This window comes from Mesocricetus auratus, unplaced genomic scaffold (assembly GCF_017639785.1).
Source record: "Mesocricetus auratus isolate SY011 unplaced genomic scaffold, BCM_Maur_2.0 Super-Scaffold_100004, whole genome shotgun sequence".
NCBI classification, from domain to species: domain Eukaryota; kingdom Metazoa; phylum Chordata; class Mammalia; order Rodentia; family Cricetidae; genus Mesocricetus; species Mesocricetus auratus.
This window is the reverse complement of record NW_024429189.1, coordinates 17,950,672-17,973,172: the sequence shown is the minus strand read 5'-3', so window position 1 is coordinate 17,973,172 and position 22,501 is coordinate 17,950,672.

Below are 22,501 nucleotides of genomic sequence, written 5' to 3'. Positions count from 1 at the left end.
AATAAGGCTGGGTCTAGGTGAAAGGTAGAGATTAAGGAAGAGTATGGGAGATAAGAGGCCTTCATGAGTTCCCAAGCTTGCATTGTTCTAAAATGATACTGAAAAATGAAGTTACAAGACTTTGTTAGCCTCAGGGTTTGTTTGTGGGAGCTCTCTGTGAGCCTGTTCTCTTTGGAAGGGTACTGGACGTGGGAAAGGGATGAACTCAGAATTGTTCTGAGTAGTTCCAGGGTTGAGCTACATCTCACATGTGCTTGTCACAGGCATACACATATGTGAGAGCTCTGGCTATACTTACAGCTGCCAGTGTTGGCATGGCCTATCCCAGAGAAGACTGCTCTACCTGAATTCAGGTGAAAGGGTTCAGTGGAGCTGTGTGAGTGTCTCTTAGGATTATCTAGTCAGAAAGAGTGCTTGCATTTGGAAATTTATGCAGTGTGCAATAATCTCCATGTTCACAGCATGGCTCTGTGTGTTTAGGAGCCAAAAACACAGACAAGAAGAAAGATTCTCCCTTGCTTCACATAACAGAGGGCTAGATTTGGTGGGGCATGTGCTTACTTGTCCATCATGCTCCACTTACTGTGTTTTAACTTAAGATACTTAAAGATACTCGTGAGACCTGGAACCAATATACGGTTACTCGGTGTCATAGCTATAGTAAGGCTTTACTTGCCCCTCTGCTGGGCCCCAAGGGCAATCTCCCAGTGTCCCCTCTACTTGCATCTTTCTTCTTTGGCACTCACCTACTCACCAGCCTTCCAGTTTAACTCTTTGTCTCCTACCTGGCTCTTAGGCTGCGATAGGCTAGTTTTCTCTTCTAGGAGTAGTCAGTAGGCACTATTCATCCTTTTTTATTCCCAGTCTCATTAATAGTTCCTATCCAATTTGTCCTTGGCTTCCCATCATGCTTCCTTGCCAACATCTCATTGCTGGAAGGAAGCATTCATAGGTATCCAACCTTACAGACATTCCTGTAGGGAGCTTTGGACATTCCATAAAATTAATAAATCCATATATTTGAGAACTAGAAGGCTGCAGCCTTTCAAGGAGTAATTCAGTTACACAGAAGGAGAAGGGTTGGCATTTAGGGCAAGGATATCCCCAAACACACTCTAATACATCCTGTTTTCTCAATGGAAAGACATTCTTTTCCCAAGGGTCAGAATACCACGACATGTGCTGCCTCCAGTTTTCCAGCTATCTTGGAACCCCTTACACACCTGCCACACTTGCTCCAGCAAGATAGGATGTAGGAAACAGAGTGAGGTGGGATCCCAACAGACACCTTTATGCAAATGAATGTATTGAGAAACCATTAAGTGGGATTTCATTCTGATCCACTCTAGAGCTTTTTGTTATTGATTTAGACAGTCGATTCTTGACAGAAAAGGGAGCTATTTGAGAAGGAGGACACTGAAGTAGCTTACACCCAGCTTTATGAAGGAAGACAGTCTGGAAGGAGCTGTTTTCTCTCTGTAGTTCTGGCCTGGGAAGCATTTGTGGAGGAGGTCCTCCACTTAGGCTCCTGATCACACAGCACCAGTGTTGCCTATGCTTTGACTGGATCCTGTGTCATTTTTTTTGTCTTTATGTAGTTCTTTGGCAAATATTTTTTAATTTGAATTTTTAAGTTGAATGGAATGAAGAAAATATGTGTGTTAAAATGTCATTTACAACTGAGAATTCTATAGTGCAAGTAGGCCTTTAGGACCCAATATAAAACATTGGCACTTAGAACATTCCAGCTGCCAGGCTGGTGTTGCTCAGTGTCACTACTCAAAGGAGATATATCAGAAAACATGTGGGATAGCATCACTTGTCCTTGAGTTTGTATGTGCCCCATGATGGATGTGGCTGCCTACTTCGGGATCCAAGAGAGTACAAAGTGCCAGCAGCATCTCTTGGCACATCTGGTTCTGGCACAGAATAATGGTCCCATCAGTTCAGGGAGGAGCTTCAGGCTCCTATTCAGGAGAACATGTTCACCTCTTGCAGCTGCCATAATTAGCCTCCAGCCAGGCCACTGACTGGGGACCACATGTGAATTATGTATGTGATGTGCTGGTTGGATCCAGTAGGACTTTTGCTACTGAGATAGTTCAGAAATTCATGCAGAACTGTAAGGTGGGCATCTTACAGTTGTGTATGTTAAATCAGTCTCAGTTGGTCAAATGGTCACAAAATAGAACTCAAGCCTCCAAAAGCTTACTTCCCAGTAACTATTTTGAGGACAGACTTGGTTTCCAATGGTTAGGTCAGAGAGGCACAATGGTGTAGGTAGTAAGGTGGAGGTGTATTGTGAGCTCATGTTTGTTGAATTCCTAATCATTAGGACAATACTTGTGAATGGGCCTTATGGAAGGAGATAGTCTTTGCAGATTTGATGATACTTAACAAAACCACTGACATGGGCTATAGTCTGAGATGACTATTTTCTAATAAGAAGAGAGAAATTGACATCCAGTTACATGGGGAGAACACTATATGAGGGTGGAGGCCAAGGCTGGAGTGGTGTGCCTACAATCCAAAAAACTCATATAGGGTTACTCACTGCCAGCAAATCTATATGGGCAGAATTAAGCAGGTCTTCCTCTAGAGCAGTGGTTCTTACTTAACCTGTGGGTCATGACCCATTTAGGGGCAAACCTGTGTCTCCAAAAATATTTACATTACAATTCAAAACAGTAGCAAAATTACAGTTATGAAGTAGCAGTGAAAATAATTTTATGCTTGGGGTCACCACATATAAAGAACTGTACTGAAGAGCTGAAGGATTAGGAAGGTTGAAAAACACTGCTCTAGGACCTTTGAGAGCCAATATCTTGATTTCAACCCTCTGATCTCCAGAACCATAATAAATTGCTGATACTTTGAGCCATCTACATTGTAGTCATTTGTTCTAGCAGCTCTAGAAAACTGACTCGGATAAAGAGTAGGCTCCAGTGTCAGATAACTTCATATATAAACCTATCTTTTGACTTATTAACTGTATGGAACAAGCTGTATCTTCTGAGACTCAATTTCCTCATCTGCTTGATGGGATGTAATTAAACCCACTTGCTGGTAATACTATAAAGACCAAATGAATTAATGGTTTAAGAGAGGCAAAATTATGATATGTTAACTGTCAATATTTCCTTGACTTTGTGTCTTAACCCAGAGGCTGCTTCTCAGTGCCTTCAAAGATAAAGACCATACTTTATAGCATGTCACAAAATGCCAGGATGCTGTCTATAGTGGTCACTCATTGATACTAACAGGCAGACATTGTTAGAGCCCAGATGTTGGGCCTATCCTCATATGAAGCTCATCACCTTGTCCTTCATGGGCATTTCTCCCTTTTCCTTCTTTGTCTAAGTGTGTGTGTGTGTGTGTGTGTGTGTGTGTGTGTGTGTGTGTGTGTGTGTGTTAGGATATGCAGTTACAGTTACTGGGGGAAGCCAGAAGTGTTTGGATCCCTGGAGCTGGAGTAAAAGGTGTTTGTGAGCTGTGTGATGTGGGCACTGAGAACTAAACTCGAATCCTCAGCAAGAGCAGTGTATGCTGTTAACCACTGAGCAATCTCTCCATCCCCTGGGCATTTCTTGCTAGTCCTCAGGGGACATTGTAATGAGGAGAATAAACCTCAGTGTGGGTGAGAATTAACTCTGGTTGTCACTGCCTGGTTTCCTATCCCTGGAGAGGTTATGTCACCATTTGGGCTTTAAATTCCTCTCTGTAAACTAGAGATTGGCAATGGGCATAATCAGACACCCTGAAAGCTGTGCCTTGTACAGCACTGTGTCTAGCAGAGGGGCTGAACATGCTTGGTTCTTTCCTCACAAGTTTTGGGCCCCTCCCTTAAACTCTGTCTAATAACATGGCATATTTTCAGTGAAAAACCAGCTACATGAAGTATACATTTTAAGAAGAGTTATAACCAATAATGTTCCTGATTTATAAACACACACACACATCCCCTACCAAGTACACAAAGCAATTGCTCTCTGTTAAAGTGACACCAAGGGCTGGACTTGACCCTAATCAGCTATTTCATCTAACAGAGAAAACTTGGCTTTGGAAGCCTATGACACGAGGAGCGTGGGGGTTGCTGGATTTGTAGGCACATTTTGTAAAGTACATAGTGTGACCAAAGGGACCCCCATGTAGCAGCTGTCATGGGAGGGGTCAAGTTCAAAGGCTTGGCTTCACTATTAGTTGACAAACATTTAAAATCTGTTGGCTCAACAGTGAGAATGGAGGAGGGAAAGCTGGCCTGTGAGCTCTGGAGAGGGAGGGCAGGATTTGGGAGTGTGATGGATGAGGTGTGTTTGGTGAGAACTGTACAAATTGTTTCCTTTTCACAAGATGGGAACCTCCTGAGAACATCTGTTTTGGGCTCTCTAATTATGTTTTGGCTTTCTGCACTTAGCTGCAGCTTTGGCGACTCTAGGCTTCCTTAAGGCCTTGTCAAGAAAAATAGTATTAGAATGTAATTACACAAATCTGCTGTATATATATTTTATCTTTCAGTAGCACTGCACATGTATTGGAAGCATTCACAATGTTTTACAAGACTCTGACTCTGTCCTAGGGAGCAGCTAGGTACCAGCATTGTTAAGTATTTTCAGTGCTCATTTTTAAACTAGTCATAGCTCCTTTTATTGCCACTCTCTGTTCTAGCATTGGATAGAGCTGAGATGCGGCTTCAGTACAGACCACTTTTGTTCTCTAAGAGCTTGTTACCTATGTATAAGAAAAAGAAAGACTGCCTTTCAGCTTTTATAAGGGCTGCAGCAGCAATAACACAGTGATTGTCATATATGTGATGACATCTAACTCTATTTATTGTGTGATATGCACTAAGTGTTTGCTGCATAACTTTTCCTGGGGAGATGTGAACAATCCCGTCTCTTCACCCCAGATAATGTACTGATGGACCAAAGGAATGATTCCACCCATGTCCAGCTTAATAAGCTGATGCGTTTGCTGGGTTTATGTACAGGAGCTGGGGAAGGCATTACCAACAGTGGCTGTACTACCAATGGCACCCATCACTGGTAAGGACATCATGAAAGCCTCATCACTGAAGCAATGCCTTCCACTAACTTCCTGCCTTCTCTGTAACCTACCTTTCCTGTCTTCTCTTCTCCTTTATCCAATTTGCTTGAAAAGTTGGAGGCCAACGTGGAGGACACAAAGTGTATGTCATGCTACACAGTCAAGTTCCCTTTGGCTAGACAGCTCAGCCTCAGGGACATTTCTTACTTCTTACAGCAGGGCCGGTGCCACAGCTGCTATGGATTCTCATCAGTCCACTACGGGGCTGCCATGTTTCCTCTAGTTTGTCAGTTGTTTTCAGGGTGTCCCACACATGCCTGACAAGCTCTGTATTTGGTAGGTCACACAGAAATCTCTGCTCTATGACAGCCAAGGGTCATGCCAGATCCATAGGAAGTAACATATTATAGTTTAATACTCACAGAAATTAGATGAAAGATGAACTAATATTATGTTCATTGTTTAGGTGAGAAAACAGAAGCTAAGTAGCTTGCTTGGTGACCCATAATAGGAAGTGGTAGCATTAAGATCCATGTCCTACAAATAAGTCTGTGTCCTGAATGTCGGGACTCAGCTCTGAAGTGCCACCAATTACAGCTTTACATAACTCATTCTATTGGTGAATTTCACGAAATGTTTCTGTATGGTAAATGCTCTTGATAAACTGAAAAGAAGGTTTGGTTGTCAAAGGTTGATTCAGGCTTTGTCTTCACAAACATATTTATCTGTAGTGGGAAATCCCTCTGCCTGTGGGTATACAGTTCTAATTATCTACATATTTAACATAGGAGGCTTAGCACAATATGGGAGGAACCCTGTCTACGCAGGAAAACAATCCTTTGACAATTGGGTGTTGTTTTAAATACTGAACATATTACAAAGAAAACCTTACTTTAAATTATCCCCCTGCACAGACAATTTCTGTTACTCTCTGAATTTCAATATCAGGTTTTTGCATATTTTTAAAAAAATCTGAAAAGAATGAAGTGAAAAATAAAACACTCATGTCTACCCTCGTCTAAAACGACGGAGAGTTTCTTGAATACTCTTGAGGAAACCCATGGGATGAAATGTCTTTTGAAGGATTCACTTTGGTTGTTTTTGAGATAAATTTCCTCCATGTAGCTCACACTAGTCTCAATCACATGATCCTCCTACCTCTGTCTCCTGAGTGCCAGCATCACAGGTGTGGGCCATCAGTCTTCTGAGTGATGGGATTACAGGTGTGGACCATCAGTCTCCTGAGTGCTGGGATTATAGATGTGGACCATCTTGCTGGATTCCACTAAGCTACCTTGCTAGCCCTGAATGGATTCTCCCTTTGTGCTGACTCCTCCTCAGACAGCCAGAGTCACAGACATCATAGAAATGCTCTTCAGCATAAACTGAAAATGTAACTAACACATCCATCTGTGCACTGCTGTAATTTAGATCCTCAGATGTACTAAGGCCTCGCTCTCAGTTGGTACTCCAGGGAAATGACTGAACCTACTAGAGATGGGGCCCAGTGGGAGGTCTCAGATCATCGGAGTTGTGCCCTGAAGGGCACAGGAGGATCTCTGGCCTTCTCCTCTTTTTCTTCTGAGCCATAAGGTGAGTAGTTAGCAGTCAAACAATTCTGCTAGGAGGTACTACCACATCAGGATCAAACAAATGGGGCCAATGAGTTACAGAGTGAAACCTCGGCAACTGTGAGTCCAAACAGCCCTTTTCTATGTATAGCTTCTTGCCTCCGTTATTGTTCTAGTGATGGAAAGACGACTTCTATACCTTTCCTATATCATAGGTCAGGAACCCAGCACACTGTAGGATATCAGCTGTTTCCCTTTCCAATTACATGGCTGACTAGAAGCTGCTGCGGCGTCGCGGCCACTTGCACTGGAGCAGATGAACATACCGGCCAGCTTTCATTGGGGGGATCGTCACAATTCAGAAGATGAAGTGCAGTTTCCACTGAGTTCAGATTCCTTTTGCAGCATTGCAAAGGCTGTAGCAATTCATTCCACTGGTGCCATGTGGGGTGCACGGGGGATGAGAGTTGCCTCAGAGAGGACCCCTAGTTTCCTTCAGGAACTTGAGACCTTTGGTCCTTTGTTATCCACCACAGAACAGGTATGGCTTAACCATTTGCATTTAGACTAAGCACAATGCATACGTCTATGCTGACTTCCTTCATTTCTTTGTTTTATTCATCCTTATAACTCTAAGGGAAAAATTCACGCCAAAACCTATTACAGATTTTTCTTGTACTCTGTCCTTCTTTACCCTCTCCTCTTTCTCTGTCCCTCCCCCTCTACTCTCCAGCTCCGGGAATTTCTCCTACATCTCAGGGTCTTGCCTTTGCCATTTTCTTTGCTCCATCAGGTGAAGTTGCTGGTGCACACGGGTAATGCAAGGATCCATCCGGGAACAGTTTGCTTGTTTGCTTCCTTTGAGGTCCTACCCAGCATGAGCAAATCCGTTGTGGAGGAAGGTATCTGGGGTCTGAGGAGTCCTCACTCTCCTACAGGCCTTTGCCAGGGCTCCTTTCATCAATACACCATTGCTAGGCGTGAAATGGGCTATTTAGGATTTTAAGAGCCAAATGTAAATGTGCTTAATGAACCTCGAGGGAGCTGTGGCATGGCCAGGGGAAAAAGCTTTTAGCAGCAGATGCAAAGCAAAGTATTGGATTTCAGCCGCTAGGTTCCCTGAAAAGTCAAAGACAGAGAAAATGGAGCTCCTGGCCCCTGGTGGGGTAGGAATGGCTCAAAACCTAAATCCTAATGAACAACTGGAGTCTCTTGACCGTTTTCTGTGAGGTAAAGGAATTCAACAAACATCGAGGGACACATGGCATGAAATAATTTGTTACAGTGTGCAAAGCCTGGATCTTGTTGGGACAACCCTAAAAATGTTTGAGGAAGCCTGTGAGGAGAAAAAAATGTTGCAATGGTTTTGAATTGTTTTTTTTTTATGTGAAAATTCAAAAACTAATCAGAGTCTTCAAAACCTGCCTGGAATCTCCTCTCAGGTCTGTGGAAACATTCCATCTCATCACTTGTAAATACAAAGGCTAGTTTGGGCATCTCAGCGCATTAGAAATCTGTTGAATGTCTCAAATTTACTCTACTATAGCTTGGGGCTGGAGTCTGGGAGACTTCCTGCTTCTGACAACTGTTTTATGCCTTCACCAGGTTGGGCAACTCTTTCGTTATGTGTTAAAATGGCATGTTTCTGAATATAACAGTGCTGATACTTGATCCTGGTAGAAAAAAGACATGAAAAATAACTCAGCATTTTTTAAATGGCTTTAGGCAAGTCAGTAATTCTTAAAGATCTTATGTTCTGTAACAGCTGAGCGTCCAGCATGAGCATCCCTTCAAGAAGGTGGCTGGGTCAACCTAGTGTTTCCTAAGCAAAACTCATGCTCTTTGCTGTGGGTTTCAGAGCCCAGCCCTGACTGTGTTGTCCATACTTGTCCTGCCCTCTGCATTGCCATCAGACCCTATTCTCTATTTTACTCAGTGTTTTCCTGTGTCCCTGGGTGGCCTTCATGGCCGATGACTTCTGTGGAGACAGGGATGAGACCTGTCCTTATCTGGAAAATCACCAAAGACAGGTTTTGAACACAAAAACTGCTCTATAGATGTTTGCTAACAAGTTTTTAAAAAAGTAATAATGTCTTTTAGTTCCTTTTGAGGCACATGCTTTGGGGGGAATATATACTGTTGACAGACATGTCTAAATGTGTATCCTAACCACCTAACCACCACTTTGTGACATCTCACTTAAATATTATCTGTATTAAAAAGTAAATTAAATTTTATTTTATGCAAACCTAAGTCCTTTTTATTTATTCAGTCTTGAATAATAAACAAATCAGAAGAATGTTGGATTATGTGCCCTTGAATAAGTCACTAGGATGCCAGTGCCTTACTATTTCAGCCTTTGAAGCAAGAGGAGAGTTGCATCATGTAGAGACAAAGATTGAGAATGACAGGGATGCTGGCTGCGGTGCTGGCTTGCCAGTCGTGTGATCTTAGACAAGCTGTTTGACTTTTCTGAACTCTGAAACCATCAGAGAGAACTCTTAAAATTTTGATAAGGATGCTGAGGAGTCGCTCTCCACACTGAGGGCTTCTGGTGGGGGTGTGGATAGGGAAAGGGCTCAGTTTTCTTTAAGGAGATGGCTACTGGGAGTACATGGTTGACACGAATTGAACTGTTTTTTCTCTTTTTTCTTTTTTTTGGGGGGGGCTACAATGGTTGAGGGCAGACTTGAAGGGACAGGGAAATGAGTGTGATCAGAGTGCACAATGTAAAATTCCCAAATACTCAATAAAAATATTATGTTGGAAAAAAGGGAAATATTTGGGAAATGAAATGAATTATTGAGCAGATTTTGGCAGAATGTTAGAGTTATTGGCTATAAATGTAAACTTATTTTTCTTAGGTTATTAGTAAACTTGGTTTTAATTTAATCCTTATAAACATGGGCAAAGTATATGGAATATAACAAGGTATATGGAATATATAGCAATTTTCTATTATCTTTTAATATGTTATTAATTGATATATTATTAATATATTATTAATATGTTATTAATCAGCACATACATTATTGAATAAGTGAGACCTCTTAGAATTGTAGATACTGTTGTTAGCTAACCCATTCCTCTAAACTGAAGACAATGTAGCTCTTAGATGAAACTAAGAAAGGGTTAAGTTTTTTCCCATTTATGTATATTTAATAATTATTTTAATTGACAAATCACATGTATGTAATATGAGATGATTAAATCAAGCTAGTTAAGTTATCATCAGTTCAATTACCTATCATTTTTATTGTGAGACATTTGGAATATGCACTCAGTTAATTACAAATCCATTGTTGTTAATTAGTCATCCAAGGTGTGATATATCTCAGTACCTATTCCTCCAGCCTGTCTGAGGCTAGCCCTCCATTCTTCTCTCTTCAGCACCTTTAGCCTCTGCCAATCATCACTGTTGTTTCTGCTTCTGTGAGCTCAACTCTTTTTGGATTTCATGTGTGAGATCCCATAGTATGTGTCTCTCTGTGTGCTCGCCTTACTCCATTTACTAAATATTTTCCACATTCATCCTTGCACTTTGAAACAGGTATTCTCCCTATTTTAAGATCAAGTAGTATTCATATTTATATAAGTGTCAACTTTTCTTATCCACTCACCCACTGGTAGACCTTTAACTATATAACTTGGCTATTGTAAATAACACACTGAACACAGGAGGATATGTGTCTCTTTTATATATTGATTTCAATTTCTTTGTGTACATAGTCCAAAGTGGTACTCTATCATATGGTATGGTGATTTTTGTTCTTGTTGTTGTTTGTGTTTTGAAGAATTTTCATACCATTCTCCATAATGGCAACACTAATTTATATTTCCATCAATAACATACAAAATGAGTTCTTCTTTATATACATCCTTATGAATACTGATTTTCTTTCAGCTCTGACAAAAGCTTTTCTGTGGTGTGAGAAAGTGTCTCACGGTGGGTTTGACTCACATTTCCCAATGATTAGAATCAGTGAGCATTTTTCATGGATCTGTCACATATCTGTGTGCCTTCTTCTGAGAAATATCTGCTTGAGCCCCCTCCCATGTTTTAAATTGGTTATTTATGGTTTGCTACTGAGTTGGTTGATTAGCTTATATAATTTGAATATTAATCCCTAGTAAGATTTACTGTTTCCAAATGCTCTAGTCTGTTCTCTCCGTCTTACAGCTCTCTTACCCTTTGGTGCGGATTTCATTTCTCATAGGGCTCTGGGATGGCATAGGCTCTTGGCTGTAGCAACCCACATCTGGCATTTCTATCTGTTTCACTGTCTAATGGTCTTGATAAAATATTTGCGTTATAAACATGCCTGTTTTTGTTTTTGATATAATATGAAAATTATAGTTAAAATAAGTATTCAAATTCTGAAATATTTCCATATAGATACCACACATTCATGATAGGTAGTATTTCCAAAACTCATTTAATAATCTAAGGAAGTATTGATAATGTCATGTCAAATGAAGAAAGGGAAAGTGCTTCATATATGCTGCTCCAAGTGCCTATCTTGGACACACTTTGGAGTACAAGAGGAATCACAGGCCATACTTGTTTTCAAGTATTTTTGGTTAACAGACTTTTTCTACATGAAATTAATAAAAAAGTCTTGGGGAGCATTGGTGACTCCAAGCTCATACACGTTTTCACAAATACCTGGGTTCAGCCTTTCTATGTTGCCCTTCAGATGAAGAGTGTTATTTTTCAAATAGAAGTCAAGATAGGTTTAGGAGATATTGGAGAGTCTTACTTGGGTAAGCTTAAATAAAAGATGTCTTTTGGTTTGGAAGTCAATTGAAAGTGCCCACGGGTGGAGTTGAGTGTCTCCAGAAAACTCCATTACATTTGCTTTCACCCAAAGCTAAAAGAGTAGAGAGGCAGATCAGAGAAGCACCCAGCAGCAGTCTCTTGGTGATGGAGTGTGAGCTAAGTTTTTCATAGATACTTTTGTTTTTCTAATTTCCCAGCTATGAGTATTCTATGTATTGTACTCTGCATATATTGTCTTATGAAGAAAAAGCAACAATAAAACCTCTAATTTGCTCCTATAGAGTCCTCATTAGTGTGTGTAGCCAAAACTAGACCAAGTTCTTATTGATATGCAAATTATAGTGACTTTACCCAAATTTGCCCATAAAGAAAGGCTACTCAGACTGCTCTCTTGGTATGTGTAAGACTTTTCTTGTATTTTGTCCCTGTGCATGGCTTTCTTCCACCCTGTTGTTTTTGTCAAACGACAGTGCACAAATAGGTACTGTTTATCTAGTTCTGGACCCCTGGTTTTTCCTGTGTGACAACATGAACTACACAATATCCAGTAGGGAAAAGGAGCATTGTTGGAAGTTTGCACAAGACTTCACTAACATCATGGAGTGATGGAAGGAATAGCATGGAAAATATTAGCTTATAGTTGAGACTACAAGGTCTTGCCTGAAGAACCCACAGCCCCAGGGCTGGCCTCACTATCTCTACCCCAGTGCAGTGAGCCCACTCTGTATGGAACCTTCCCAGGACAACTGATAAAGACAATACCCTTAGAGAGAAAGAAACCAAAAATCCCTGTCCTGAAAGGAGTCTGGTTAGGTTCCAATGTCAACAGAATAATTGTGAGTTATCTGAAAACTCAATATTTTTCTGAGGTTTTCAGTTCTCAGTTCCACATATCAGACTTCTCTGGTCCAGTTCAGGCTCCTCTGAGATTTTTCAACCCTTGTCTCTCTTATGGTTTCTTATCCAGCTTGATGTCAAGGTCTGGCTGTGGTGTAGCTGGCCTTTCATTCTCCTCCACTTGCATCCTTTAGTCAGTAAATGAAATCCACATGTACACATGCATTTGTCTGCATGAGCCATACGCACTTGGCCACGCTGGGTATGTCCACACATCCACACAGCTTTGTGGAATAATGGGTATAGAGTCCTTGTCATAAAGGATAGTAAAGAAAAAGACATTCCACTGAAAAACGAGTGTGAAGAATCTTGCTAAAACCCACACTTCTTGGGTTTATGTTGCTTTATATTATCACACAGAATGTTTAGTGTCTCCTTGGAAACACCTGAACTCAGTTTACTTCATTATTTTCTCAGAGGACAGCAATGGGTGGAGTCTTCCTTTACATTTGTGTTATTGGGACTGGCCACTTGAACAGATTTTCTCAAATCAGAAGAACAATCTATTTATCTGTGTACTATTCTTTAAAAGAAATTTATGTTGGGTTTTTGAAATTACAGTTTTCTAGAAGAGGGAAGAGGGGAGCTTTAATTTAGAGGAGACAGGGCCTCATGAAGCCTGGGCTGTCTTTGAAATAGCTACACAGCTAAGCATGACCTTGAACTCCTGATCCTCCTGACTCTCTACCTAAATGCTCAGCATACAGATATATATCACCATGATCTGCTAACATTGGCTTTTCATGCACCATATTCTGTGGGAGTTACTTTCTGTTGCAAGTAACCTGGGAAACAAATGCAACATTGACTAATAATAGCTTCTTTCATATCTCTTCCTTCTTTGGAATTATTAGTGTCTTGGTACCTGCCTTTGAGGTTGTAACTTAATGTTGTAACTTAGAGTTGTAACTGGCATAGACTCCCAGCCCAGGATCTTAACAGCACCAGAATGTTTTTGGGGGCAGAAGGCAGAGGAGAAGAAAGAGTGTTCCCATGCTAGGCTCTGTTCTCCTCGTAAGCACTCCAAGAACTGGATGTAACTTGGTGCTTCTCAAAGCTCTCCAGGGCTTCCATGACCCAAGAAAGGGAAGGAAAAGTTAAAGGAAACTAGAGAAATGGCTTGATGAGGATATGTGTTGTAACTATGAGTGATTCCGTTATCTGAAAGGCTGTAGCGATATAACTAGAAAGATTTTACTTTGTGTTGTCCAAAAATGACACTGAGAAAGTAGTAACAACCTGACTGCCAAGGTCAATTTTTTCATTCTCCCCACAGTCCTTAGTTACGGCCATGCCAGTGCTGCTTCTTTGATATCTACACAAGTCCTTCCCATCCTTCTAGTCCTCACGCTCATTTTTTTTTTTTGGTTTCTTTCTTTTTTATTTTTTATTATTTATTTTTAAGTTTAAATTTAGATTAGAAACAAGGTTGCTTCACAAGTCAGTTCCAGGTCCCTCTCCGTTTCCCTCCCCTCCTCCCGTGCCCTCCCCCCAACCCCCCCATTATCCTCTCGTTTCCTCAGGGAGGGTGAGGCCTTCCATGGGGGTGTCCATAGTCTGTCATTTCATCCAGGGCAGGTCCCAGACCGTCCCCCAAGAGTTCAGGGTGAGAGTGCATCTCACATTGTTGGATGGGAGTCCAAAGTCCATGTGTATACTTGGGATGAATACTGATCTACTGCCCAAGGCTCAATAGATTACCTAGGTCTCACTGAGACCCCCATTCAGGGAGTCTTGATCAGTCCCATGCTGGATTCCCAGCCATCAGCCTGGGATTCAAGAGTTAACCCTTGTCAGGTCAGCTGTTTCTGGGGGTTAAACCAGCCCAGTCTTAATCCCTTTGGTCATCAGTCCTCCCTCTCTGTTACTGGCTTTCTTGAGTTCAGCTCAGTGTTTAGCCATGGGAGTCTGCCTCTTCTTCCATCAGCCACTGAATGAAGGTTCTGTTTCCTAGACTCTCTGGCCATGGGATTGTAGGCTGGCACTCCCCAGATCTATGTCTAAAATCCATATATGAGAGAGTACATGCCATGTTTCTCTTTTTGTGACTGTGTTACCTCACTCAGGATGGTTTCTTCTAGTGTCATCCATTTGCCTGCAAATCTCAGGATTTCATTGTTTTTTTCTGCTGAATAGTACTCCATTGTGTAAATGTACCACATTTTCTCTATCCACTCTTCGGTTGAGGGGCATCTAGGTTGCTTCCAAGTTCTGGCTATTACAAATAATGCTGCTATGAACATAGTGGAACAGACATCCTTGTATGAATGGGCATCTTTTGGATATATGTCTAAGAGTGGAGTTGCTGGGTCTTGTGGTAGGTTTATTCCCATTTTTCTGAGGAATCTCCATACTGATTTCCAAAGTGGCTGAACAAGTTGGCACTCCCACCAGCAATGGAGGAGTGTTCCCCTTTCACCACATCCTCTCCAGCATAAATTGTCGTTGGTGTTTTTGATTTTAGCCATTCTGACAGGACCTCACGCTCATTTTTAAAAATTATTTATCTTTAATACTATGTTGTTTTCCCTAACTAGGATGGTCACCTCAGTACATATAGCATGTAATTACATCCTTACTCACCACTAACAGTTTCCTCTTCCACCCCTTCATCTAAGAGTGATGGGCCCTTCAATAACCAGCTAATATCTCCTTCTAGACAAATCTATCTTTGAATGTCTGTTCTGGTGTCATAGCTTATGTCTTTTAGAAGACCTATGACCCTGTTAATGGGTTATAGTCATTAGTCATCTACATATTAGTTTCTGTTTTATGTCCATTCATGTGTTCGATAAATATTTACTGAATATCTGTTCTAGTCCAGACACTGTGCCTGGCGCTGGTAGTAGGAAGAAGAGCAGGGCAGGAGGCTGATCTCAAGGAGAAGACAGATTGCTGGTAAAACGCTCTGCTTGGTGTGTGCCTTGACACAGACATAAAGTGAGCACTTATTTCAGAGACGGGAATCCCTAGCTTCAGCGAAAAGCTTCGCAGGAGATTGGGATGGATCTTATAAGAGGGATTGAAAGTTTCCTGGTAGACTAAGAGGAGGAATATTCTAGGATGAGAGATCAAGTCATGCTGAGACAGAGGAATAAAAGGGTCTTTGGTGACAGGTGAACTGATAAATGGTGCTTAAGAAATGCTATGTGGCTGACAGCTGGGGAGCCGAGGACTGAACCAGATCCCCCAAACGTGGGTGTCAGTTGGGAGGCCTGGGCAATCTATAGGGCCTCTGGCAGTGGAACCAGTATTTATCCCTAGTGCATTAATGGACTTTGGGAGTCCATTCCTTATGGAAGGATACTCTCTCAGCCTAAATACAAGGGGTGGACCTTGGTTCTGCCCCAAATGATGTGATGGACTTTGATGATCCCCCATGGGAGGCCTCACCCTCCCTGGGGAGTGGATGGGTGGTAGGATGGGATTTTGGGGGGGTATGAGAGGATGGGAGGGAGCAGGACTGGTATGTAAAATAAGACTGTTTTAAATTTAAATACAAAATTTAAAAAAGAAAAATAGAAATGCTATGTGGATATGGTTTGCTGGGGGGAGTGGGGGTTGGGAGGAGATGAATGTGATAGTCTGGGTCCAGCTTGCCACAGTCCTTATCTGCTATGTAAGGTGAAGATGTTTGTCCATTTTGTTTTCAGAGTACAGTAATTTATAAGAAAATAACTGACAGGGTCAGAGTTATTTGATAGAAAAGGAATTCTGGTACAGAGATGGGCAAGCAAGCTCATTGTTTGGAAAAAAATCACTCTGGACTCTTGGATTCTGGAAAACAGGAAAACATAAGAACCATTATAGATGCACAGATTAAGATACGAGGGACTAGGTTAGATATAGGTTAATTTTATTAGGGGAGAAGTCACTTACATAAGAAACCGATGACCTACAAGTTCCCGCTCAGAGGATCTACACCCAGGTTGCTCTCCATAACTTGACCCAAACCAAGAGAGCGGGCTGGGGTCTTGGACCCCAGACCTAGCCTCCCCCCCTTTACATCCACACCTGTGACCACGCCTAAAAGGGCGTGGTCAGTGCAACAGGTGCCGGCAGGGTGGATATCTCACTAAAAACCATTGCAGGTATGATAATACAACCAGTTAAATTATACTTTCAGGAGATGTGCAATAGATAAATACAAAAGAAGACCTTATCTGAGAAAAGAAGTCTCTGCCTTAGGCAGAAGGTTAGGAGCCAGCTGGTATTCAAGCCAAAGGATAAATGAGTTGACAGTGTTCCCACAAGTATCAGATACTAGCAAAAACCCCAGTATCAGGCATGAAAAACATCTTTTTGAATAGTTGGTCAGGATAGTCTAAGTGACTCCTAAAACAAAAAAGACCATGGATTTAGCCCTTGTTTGCCTCTCAGGAGTTGGGCACCTATTGCTGAAGGCACTGGACATTTAAAGGCACAAGACTTGATGATTCAAACTGGATCTGACCTGAAAGCCTTTTTCCTGGGGTTTAGTTTCCATGGTACCAGAAAATACTGTGCAAACTGCCAAAAGAGGGAAGCAATCAAACAGTCCTACCCAGCTGCAACACCTATGAACCACAAAAATGACCAGCATGGTAAGATATCCATCAATGTCCAATGAAGGGTACTCATACATCAGTCACTGGTAACCAACAGCTGTCTGATTGGACTTAAAGTCCATTCAACAAGAGAGAAGCCATGCTTGATAATGAAAACCTAATCTGGTTTCCCAGGCTAGTAAGCTAATGGACATTAGAAAAGAAACTCCTACCACCATTTTAGACTAGCATATTGCATCCTATATTGTAAATCTTACCCTTATACTCACAGATAAGCATAGCTACTATCCCTCATCAGAGAAGACCATCACCGAAAACCACAACTGGATGCAAGGCAGACATCAACAGATAACAGAGAGACTAGCCCCAGTGGATACATCTACATCGCAGCTTCTGTATCTATAGTTCAGGAAATATAATGGAAGAGGAAGTTGGCAGACTTTTCAGAGCCAGAATACCAGAAAGTCTGCTGTGAGGCAGTCTCTCCTACAAATGGCCAAGTAAACAAGACCAGTACAATGGCAATACCAATAGACATATTAATGTGAAAGGGAGAAATTTTCACTGGGTCCCAACCCAAGTCAAAGAACTACAAGCAACCAATGACAGCTGAAAGACTTCAAATTAGCTTCTTTCAGAGATGAACCCTTTATCGGTTATCTAATACAAAGTGGCTAGCTCTTAAATCACACAGACACACAGACACAGACACAGACACAGACACGCACACACACACACACACACACACACACACACACCTAACAACTATCATAGAAAAAAGGCTATCAACTTATGTTTGGAGAGGGGGTATGGAGGGTTTGGAGTGACAGTAGTTGGGAGGGCCTGGGGGACCAAAAGGAAGGTAGGAAAGTGATGTAATTCTGTTTCAATTAAAAACATTTGGGGAAAATTACAGAGGGCAAAGAGATGAAAGGGAATGAAAAGGAAGGGACAGGTGAATCGTTCGTTAGGCAAGTGAGAGGTTGCTGACAGCAACATTCCTGTCTAGGCCAGCGGGCATGAAGCCCATCAATAAGCTCTCTCTGCTGGTGTCACCATATTTGAGAAAAGACAAGGCTCAATAGCTAAAAGTAGTGAGTCTTTAAAAGTAGTTTCCCTTTAAAATTTTTATCTTTGATTGTTCGTACTGCACTGGCTTACAGATAATGTCTTAATTTATGATAGTTAACATTTGGTTGTATAAAACTCACCTGTTCTTCATTACGTCAAGATGTCATCTATTTCTTCACAGAAATAATATTGGCTAGGATTTTTTGTAACCTTTTTTTTTTCTCCATAGGCAGTAGTTTCACTCTGTGAAAATTTCAAATCCTAGGCATTGGGCTATAGACACCGGCTACTTAAAATGTGGTCCAGCAAGTAGCAGCACTAGCTCCCATGGAGCTGGTTGGATGTGTGTGTGCTTTCATGACAGACCTGCAATTCAGAGTCAGTCTTGTGGGAATTCCTAGAGATTTGGCGCATGTGACAGTATGAGACTCACTGGACTGCAGACCCTCTTCATAACCCTTTCCTGCTCCAAATTCTGTTTTCCCATAGTCTTTGCTTTTCACTAAGATCACACAATGGCTTCTGCAATCATCAGATACTTCCAGGAGCTGTTGCTCCTTGACAAAATTTGATGAATTTTAAAAGAAGTAGATTAGTTTGTACTGACTCTACTACGATTCTTCATGTTAATATGAAGACTAAAGGATTTTAATATGTTTATGTTGGACTGGGAAAATATCTTCCCAACATATGCAAAACCCTGGGTTTGATCCCTACTATTGGGAAGAAATAGATATATAATGGGAGCATCTTGGTATCACACGAAGGAAATTAAACCTGGCATCAGTAAAGAAACCTTGAGTTTGCTTTTCAGGATCTTTCAATGGTTTATCTTTGACATAACTTAGAAATTCTTAGCTGTCTTCTTAGCTTTTACTCGACAAAACAACTTTATTGTTCATTGCTGTTTTTCTTGTCCTTTGAATTGCAGCTTGCAAAATCATCAATCCTACCTCTGTAATATGAAGAGTATATTACAGGACATAGTTCTCCCTGAAGAACTGTCATTACAATTAGAAGGCAAAGCAGAAACAGTGGGAGGGACAAGTATAGGAACTCAGGCCCTTTCCTTTCCCATTGCCTTTTGCATAACAGCATTTGGCCCAGTTTCCAGTGGGTACCAAGACTGCCAGAGATTTGCTTGTTCAATTGACTTTTATTGCTTTGCTTCAAGCTTTTAAAATATTTGCAACTCAGGCAGAGCTTGTGTAATTCTGGGTACTGATGGATGAGTATAAAGATCTTTTGAAAACAGTTTGTTAGGAATGATAGATTAAGTATGTCTTCCGGGACTTTGATTTACATCATCAGTAAATGAGCAGTAACTGCTATTTTTTTAATAAGAAAATGAAGCAAAATGTCTTTTGTTAAGAGTCGCTACAGCAGCCTGGTGTTAGAAATATCTTGATACTATCCAACATGGCTTGATTTTCTACTTTATTACTATTATTAATTTTCAAGAGAAGAACCAAATTTCATATAACCAGCTTAAGATTTGCCTTGAAAAATAAAAGCAAATTGTGCTGAACATGGAATTTCAGACCTGAGTGAAAAACATCTGAACACTGTGTGTTCATCCTTCTAACAAGCTTAGCAGATGGATGGGAAGTGATGTTTGCTGTTTATTTCCTCAACATATCAATATGTGAGGATATGGTGCAAAATATGGTTTTCCTGCAAATGAGCAGAACCGTGCAAAGGAGAGTGCAAGCCCGGGGTTTGTGCTCTGAAAAGACTTTAGAAACTGAAGGACCACTACTCCTTAAAATCTGCTGGATGTATGCAGCTCATCAAAGTCTTAGATCAGTTGAGATCAGGGTTGAAAAGATGCAATTGTTTCAGCTACTCATCTCGCCATTTCGAGAGGGCTTAAAGGATGCTTTCAGTCAGGAAACACAAGGACAACTGAAAAGCTATCTGCATTCATAGCCTTTGAATTAAAAAAAAAGAAAGAAAACGAACTGTAAATCTGAGCTACCAAAAGAGGCAGTGTACGCCATGTGATTTTTTTTTCCTCTCCATATTTTAGAATGTATGCTTGTGACCAACGACCTTTCTTTGGCTGTCAATCAGTTAAGAATTAGGCTACAGTGAGAGCAGTTTAATGGTCAATTGGCTTTATTTGAGAATGCTTATGGAATTCGTCATAGCAGCAATGTTATGATTATAGTGGGGCTTATCACCACTGATCAAGGGAATCATCAGGAAGTCGGAAAAAGCTAACCAACATATGAAACCCTGAGAGCTATCTTCTTCTTTCGTACGCAGTTTTCTGAGCTTGTTTGGGGAGGGGGCAGAGAGTATGATAAATTCAAGGTGTTAGTTCAAAACTTGACTCATCACTTGTTACTTATTGTTTCTAGGTAGCTGTTGTATTTTTGCCATATGGATAGTGGGTTGCCTACATTTTTTGGAAAATAGTAAAAAAGCCCTCCAGGCCAAATGACAGTGATCCTGTTCTCCTCAGGAGAAAAATGAAGTGGTCCAAATGCTGAAAGATTCATGTTCTTAGACATCAAGATTAGACATTCATTGTCATCATCTTGCCATTTAATCACAATCTGTGCCTGCAGCTCAGAAGCCAAGCTGCCTTGGCTGCCCTTGTCTTGGTTGTATGTACGTGCATTCATTCCATCATTTTAGCACCTCTGGGATAGAGGTGGGGATAGTCTGAGACACTTACACTGGGAGAAATGTTTTTATCTCAGTTCCTGAGTTGAGAGCAACACCTTCAAACTGAGAAATGGCAAGTGTGAAACTTTGCCCCAAGAACTAAAGATGTGTTCATGCCTATTGGCCAGGAGACCTGAGGGGTTACAGACAAGGCCCAGTGAGATCTTGTTTGTACCAAACTGTATATAGATATTCTTTGATTTACCAAAGAGATTTCATAGAATTATGTTATGCTATCACAGTGAATAAGGTAGAAAGATCTCATTTGCTTAAGGGTTTAAAAACTAGTATTTTGGCTTCTAGAATTCTCACCCTGTTGAGTTGCTCTGCATATAATATTTTTTAAGACATAGAACATGCAAAGAGAAGTCAGCATTACTTGATATAAGACATGGTTTCCAGGTCTGGATACTTTTTGATACCTGAACAGTTTATTTCCATGACTTTCATTTCTGACATTTGCATGTTGGAAGTTCTTGGAACCTTTGTTTAAATAATATGTGTTCTCTATCTTTCCTTTTGGTGGGGAATTGGAAATGGTTAACGGTAGAGAACAGTGCCTACCGTAAGCAAAGCGATTTAGAGGGAAGTTTCAGTGCATTCTAAAATGTTTGTCTATAAAAAGCTGTTAAAACACAGAGCAAGATGGGATCACTGTGCTTAAGGATGATTGGGCCAGAGTGATCATTGCATGGGAAATTCATGACAATGGTAGAAACAGTTTATATAGACAATACAGTTGGCCTTTGGAAATTAATATGTGCTTGAAAGGTTTTTGTCAATGGCGCTGAAGAATCCCGGCCATCATTAATTTGAAGCCACCTTGATTTTACCCAGTGAAATGGGTTTTTCAATGAAAACAGAAGGATGGAGCTAAAAGCAATGAGCTATGCAGTTTATAAGTTAAAAAACAAATCAGGAGTACAGACTATGCACAGGTTTATCTTCCCAAGCTGGAGAAAGAGCAAAACTAGTCATTCTTCAAGAAACTCACCTCTCCAGAGTGTGCTAAAACATACCCAGTGGGACAAAATGAGGAGACAAGTGCTTGTGTTATATGAGTCTTGTTTTTTTTTTCAAGAACTTACACCTCCCTCACCCCATAGATTTCAGATTTGTTTCTTTCCATGTTGGCCAAAGTTTGAAATATAGAATACAAAGAGTATAATTTAATTATCCCTATGCTAACAACGTGATGTAGCCAAGCGCTTCCCACTGACCATGACCCTAAGAAGAAATGGTTGCATAATTATTAAAAGTAGATGAATGTAGTAGAGACCTTGTTGCTGACTTCCTGGGCAAAGGTGTGACTATCAAGATTTCATGTTTTGTTTTCTATGTTGATTCAAATCTGCGATGGGAGAGGGCATCTTAGGTTCAACATCGTACACTGGAAAGGAAGAGTAAAGAGAGCACTGAGTTGGAGAACTGAACTCTTCTAAGGGCTGTGGTCTGATTTGTTAAACTGTGTTCCTTTCACTTGGCATTTTAATAGTGTTCTCAACATATGACTGAATTTATTAAACTTGTGTCAAGTAGTGCAGTTATTGTTGCCACTATTAAGATAGATTCATTACAATAGCCCTTAATCCCTTATTTACAGATAAGTCATACTTTACTTATCTGTAAAAAGATTCTTGTTTATTTCTTTACAAAGAGAGATTTTTGTCAGCACTTACACAAATAATAGTGACTGAAACATGGGTCTTAGATTCCTGTCTTTGCTGAATGTCAGAAGATTTCGCAGGGAGATTTCCACTTGCTTTGTCCCCACCCCAAGGAATTATATAATTAAGTTTAAATGTAGAAAACAACTAATAGTAGGGGGTTGGGAAGATGGCTCAGTTGGTAAAGCACTAGCTGCAAAAATGTGAAGGCAAATTTAGGTGCTGGGCACCCACAGAAAACTACATAATCTC